The sequence below is a fragment of the Oncorhynchus mykiss genome, chromosome 18, assembly GCF_057628025.1.
Source record: "Oncorhynchus mykiss isolate SJ-2025 chromosome 18, ASM5762802v1, whole genome shotgun sequence".
In the NCBI taxonomy this organism is placed as follows: domain Eukaryota; kingdom Metazoa; phylum Chordata; class Actinopteri; order Salmoniformes; family Salmonidae; genus Oncorhynchus; species Oncorhynchus mykiss.
This window is the reverse complement of record NC_143039.1, coordinates 39007615-39013614: the sequence shown is the minus strand read 5'-3', so window position 1 is coordinate 39013614 and position 6000 is coordinate 39007615. Positions and strand designations below refer to the sequence as shown.

Sequence of the window (6000 nt, the reverse complement as noted above, 5' to 3'; positions counted from 1 at the left end):
TAGCCTTATGTAACGGATGTGAAACGGCTAGTTTAGTTAGCGTGGGCGCTAAATAGCGTTTCAATCAGTGACGTCACTTGCTCTGAGACCTTGAAGTAGTAGTTCCCCTTGCTCTGCAAGGGCCGCGGCTTTTGTGGAGCGATGGGTAACGATGCTTCGAGGGTGACTGTTGATGTGTGCAGAAGGTCCCTGGTTCGCGCCCGGGTATGGGCGAGGGACGGTTTAAATTTGTACTGTTACATTGATGCTGTTGACCCGGATTACTGGTTGCTGCGGAAAAAGGAGGAAGGTCAAAAGGGGGGTGAGTGTAACGGATGTGAAACGGCTAGTTTAGTTAGCGTGGGCGCTAAATAGCGTTTCAATCAGTGACGTCACTTGCTCTGAGACCTTGAAGTAGTAGTTCCCCTTGCTCTGCAAGGGCCGCGGCTTTTGTGGAGCGATGGGTAACGATGCTTCGAGGGTGACTGTTGATGTGTGCAGAAGGTCCCTAGTTCGCGCCCGGGTATGGGCGAGGGGACGGTCTTAAATTTGTACTGTTACATTTACATTTACTGTTACATCCGGGTCACGGCACCAATGTAACAGTACAAATTTAAGACCGTCCCCTCGCCCATACCCGGGCGCGAACTAGGGACCTTCTGCACACATCAACAGTCACCCTCGAAGCATCGTTACCCATCGCTCCACAAAAGCCGCGGCCCTTGCAGAGCAAGGGAAACTACTACTTCAAGGTCTCAGAGCAAGTGACGTCACTGATTGAAACGCTATTTAGCGCCCACGCTAACTAAACTAGCCGTTTCACATCCGTTACACTTACACTATAGAGAAGTTACCTTGTTTACTCTACATGCACAGTGATTCATCCATGATTGTTACCGGTATGGACATATTGATTATTTAGATCATATATTATCATCAATCTACCTCCTTGTCTTCATCTATCCTTGTTTTCCTGATAATGATTTACTAACAGAATTCAATAACAGAGAAATATTTTTTTATAAATGTTCTGCTCTGTTTCTCTTCTGCATCATACATTTCCTCCTGTTTCTTTTTATCACTCTTCTTTTCTCACTTAATAATAATCACATTTTAAATTCAAACACCAAAGACCTACTTTGAATGAAGTGTTCCGAGAATTCTGGGTATGAGAATGATCCCAAATAAAAACATTTAGTGAGTGTAACCAACCATTATTAATAAGAAAAACAACAATATTTGGTCACGAAGAAACACCTAACAATGATGTGTACAGTTTCAAATCTTGCCATCTATGTCCCCGTCCCCTCTCCCCATGTTCAGCGTTGTGTTAGTAAACCACAATGGCATGACCATCACACCCACCTCCCAAGTCTTCCCTGTCCTCTCCCTTTCTCACCCCTACTGCCCGACATGAATTTTCAATTCCTCTGTTTACCTAACCCCACTGTGCCAAAAACAAGTGAGATGGCGAGAGAGACCAAGTGAGAGCCTAGGAGACTATGGTGAGAAAGGAAGAGGGAGAGAGAAATTGAAAAGAGAGAAAAAGACGAAGGACACCATAGCGTGTCTGTTATGGTTATTGGCGATCAGGAGGATGGCAGGTATGAACTCCAGGTGGGCCTTACTGATGTGTGTACCCTTGAGCGTGGTACTTAACCTGATTCGCTCCAGCAAGTACCCAGCTGTACAAATGGCTAATGAGATTGGGAAGATACAGGCCCGGGATAATGGCATCTGCCAAGCAATCAAGAACAATGTTCTGCAATGTCAGGACATGATGAAAAGTGAGAGAGAGAAAGTTAACGAGTGGATAAGAGGTGAAACTTCGGGGAATGAGCTGGGTACTGGTAAATGATCATGGCGGATGAAAAAGAGGGGAGAAGGGAGATGGGGGCGTGCTATATGTATGAAGAGTGATGACAGACATCATAACAGATGTGAGACACATGTACAGTCGGCAGGGTTGGGGTGTAACGGATTGCATGTAACACTTCTCTGTTTTCTCAATGACATTCCAATCAGCATTGAAAACAGGCACAAGTTTAAATTTGTTCAACGTGGGCGAGTCTGACCATAAATCAGAGACCACTATGAAGACACACCAAATGTGTTTGATGGATCGCGGGAAAAGAGCAGGAATAGGCTTTTGTAGGCTACAGTCCAAGCTATAGTGAGCACCATAATTCATTGGACAGTGACCATTTTTTGTTATTTTTGGTCCTGTTCTCTAGCACTTTGAGTTTGAAAGGATACAATGACAATACAGGTGAAGTGCAGACTGCCAGCTTTAATTTGAGGGTATACATCTCGGATAAACCGTTTAGAAAATCTAGAAGCTTTTGTACATAGTCCTCTCCATAATCATTGTTAATATTTGGTCGCATATCCTTTGCATGCAATGACTTTGAAGTCTGCGATGCATGGACATCACCAGACGCTGGATATCTTCCCTGGCGAAGCTCTGCCAGGCCTGTACTGCAGCCATCTTCAGTTCCTGCTTGTTTCGGGGATTTATTGCCTTTAGTCTCCTCTTCAGCATGTAAAATGCATGTTCAATTGGATTCAGATCCGGTGATTGACTCGGCCAGTCAAGGATTTTCCACTTTTTGGCCATCAAAAACCCATTCGTTGCTCTAGCAGTATGTTGAGGATCATTGTCTTGTTGCATGATGAAGTGCCGTCCAATGAGTTTGGAGGCATTTGGTTTTATCTGAGCAGATAAAATATTAAATTGTTCTACTTCTGTCTGCAGTCACATCATCGATGAAGACAAGTGAGCCTGTTCCACTGGCAGCCATACAGGCCCAAGCCATAACACCCCCTCCACCATGTTTCACGGATGAGGTGGTATGCTTTGGATCATGGGCATGTCTTTTTTTCTCTCCACACTTTCCTATTTCCATCACTCTGGTACATGTTCATCTTTGTCTCATCTGTCCACAATACTTTTTTCCAGAACTCTTGGGGCTCTTTTAGGTGCTTTTTAGCAAACTGTAATCTGGCCTTTCTGTTCCTCAGGCTTATCAGTGGTTTGCATCTTGTAGTGTTTCCTCTGTAGTCCTGCTGGTGTAGTCTTCTACGAATGGTAGACTTTGACACATCTACACCTGCATCCAGGATCTGTTCGATCTGTTGGTCTGTTGTCAGGTTTTTTTCTTGTTAATGATGAACCAAACTGCTGACTTGGGCATGCCCAGGGTTTTTGCAATGTTCCTGATTGATTGATTTTCATTTCTGAGCCTTATGAAGGCCAGCTTCATTTGCACCGACACTGCTGTCTTCCTCATGTTGTCACACCCAAACAACAACCTCCAAAGGCAATAGCAAAGTCTAGAATCAATTCTATTCATCAACAGCTCTCCTGCATTCACTAAAAACACAAATGAATACACCTGCCTAACGACACACATCTGTGAAGCCAATTCAACCAATACGTCTAGTACCTTAAAATGGGGGGACCATGTACAAAAGGTGCTGTAATTTCTAAACGGTTCATCCGATATGTATGAAAATACACTCAAATTAAAGCTGACAGTCTGCACTTCACCCTCATTGTCATTGTATCCTTTCAAACTCAAAGTGCTATAGTACAGAACCAAAATAACAAAAAATGGTCACTGTCCAATGAATTATGGTGCTCACTGTATGTCTTCCAATGGTGCGACTGCTGTCGGCATTCCAAAGATTATCAAACTTGAACAAACGCTTGGAGGATGACAGCAGTGGTGTGGTCTACGGCAATACGGATATCACTTATTATTGATATCTACAGTACATAGGTCATTGATGTGAATCACACTGCTGCTTTCTCATTTAGCTATTTGCACCTTACGGATTGTGGTTGTTGTGGATGGCTGTTCACAAATATAAATATATATTTGAAACCAATAAAGGTTAAATTCAAGAAGTTTAAGGTGCCTATCAATCATTGTTTTTTAAACCAGTGGACAGCCAGTGAAAAATTTACTCTTGCAACAGCTGCATAGCATGGATTCCAGCCTGTGGAATAAAAGTGAGACTTTTACTGCTCAATCTAATTCATGCTGATAAAAAAAAATCCATAGGCCTAATGGAGACATGATCAAACTCGTACACTTTTGATAAACTTAAAGGAGCAATCTGTAGTTGCTACATCATTTTTGGATTTGTAAATATATATATAAATACAGTAACAGTAAAAAGTTTTAGAACACCTACTCAATCAAGGGTTTTTCTTTATTTTTACTACTTTCTACATCTGGGAACAATAGTGAAGACATTGAAACTATGAAATAACACATAAGGAATCATGTAGTAACCAAAAAAGTGTTAAACAAATCCAAATATACTTTATACTGGAGATTCTTCAAATAGCCACCCTTTGCCTTGATGACAGCTTTGCACAGTCTTGGCATTCTCTCAACCAGCTTCACCTGGAATGTTGTTCTGACAGTCTTGGAGGAGTTCCCACATATGCTGAGCACTTGTTGACTGCTTTTCCTTCACTCTGCAGTCTGACTCATCCCAAACCATCTCAATTTGGATGAGGTTGGGGGATTGCAGAGGCCAGGTCATCTGATGCAGCACTCCATCGCTCTCATTCTTGGTCAAATAGCTCTTACACAGCTCGAGGTGTCTTGGGTCATTGTCCTGTTGAAAAACAAATGTTAGTCCCACTAAGCCCAAACCAGATGGGATGGCGTATCGCTGCAGAATGCTGTGGTAGCCATGCTGGTTAAGTGTGCCTTGAATTCTAAATAAATCACTGACAGTGTCACCAGCAAAGCACCCCCACACCATCACACTTCTTCCTCCATGCTTTACGGTGGGATATACAGATGCAGAGATCATCCGTTCACCCACACCATGTAACACAAAGACACAGCGGTTGCAACCAAAAATCTAAAATTTGCACTCCAGACCAAAGGACAAATTTACACTGGTCTAATGTCCATTGCTCGTGTTTGTTGGCCCACGCAAGTGTCTTCTTATTATTGGTGTCCTTTAGTAGTGGTTTCTTTGCAGCAATTCGACCATGAAGGCCTGATTCACGCAGTCTCCGCTGAACAGTTGATGTTGAGATGTGTCTGTTACTTGAACTCTGTGAAGCATTTATTTGGGCTGCAATTTCTGAGGCTGGAAACTCTAATGAATTTAGCCTCTGTGGCGGTCCTCATGAAAGCCAGTTTCATCATAGCGCTTGATGGTTTTTGCGACTGAACTTGAAGAAAGTTCTTGAAACGTTCCATATTAACTGACCTTCATGTCGTAAAGTAATGATGGGCTGTCATTTCTCTTTGATTATTTGATGTGTTCTTGCCATAATATGGACTTGGTCTTTTACTAAATAGGGCTTTTTCTGTATACCCCCCTATCTTGTCACAACACAACACAACTGATTGGCTCAAACGCATTAAGAATGAAAGAAATTCCACAAATAAACTTTTAAGAGGGCACACCTGTTAATTGAAATTAATTCCAGGTGACTACCTCATGAAGCTGGTTGAGAGAATTCCAAGAGTGTGCAAAGCTGTCATCAAGGCAAAGGATGGCTATTTGAAGAATCTCAAATATAAATTGTTTTGATTTGTTTAGCACTTTTTTTGGTTACTACATGATTCTACATGTGTTATTTCATAGTTTTGATGTCTTCACTATTATTCTACAATGTAGAAAAAAATGAAAAAAATAAAGAAAGCCCTTGAATGAGTAGGTTTTCAAAAAAATTTGACCGGTAGTGTATATCCATTGATTCTTGAAGAATATAACTTAGAAATGCCTCATGAGCGTAGTTCAACTGTCTCACTCCATGAGAACCCAAAATATAGGCTGTTTTTTCCCCCAACGTTTGTAAACATTGTATATGTAAACAAACACCGTATAGCCTGGTTAAAACAATACTTTTGATATCATGGATGGTCAGTCCTTCAATCCATTACTCTGTCTATTCATCTGAGAGTAGTTACAATACTCCCATCCCTCAGCTTTTTACCAAAACAGAGGTGGGGCTTGCCGTTTTGTTATTGTTTCAAATGTGGA

General features: G+C 41.9%; 1 protein-coding gene across 2 annotated transcripts in view; it reads right to left on the bottom strand.

Annotated features, from left to right (window-relative positions):
- Positions 1-6000, bottom strand: part of LOC110496002 (ephrin-A3) — a 153704-nt gene that overhangs the window by 105272 nt on the left and 42432 nt on the right. The window lies entirely within an intron of this gene.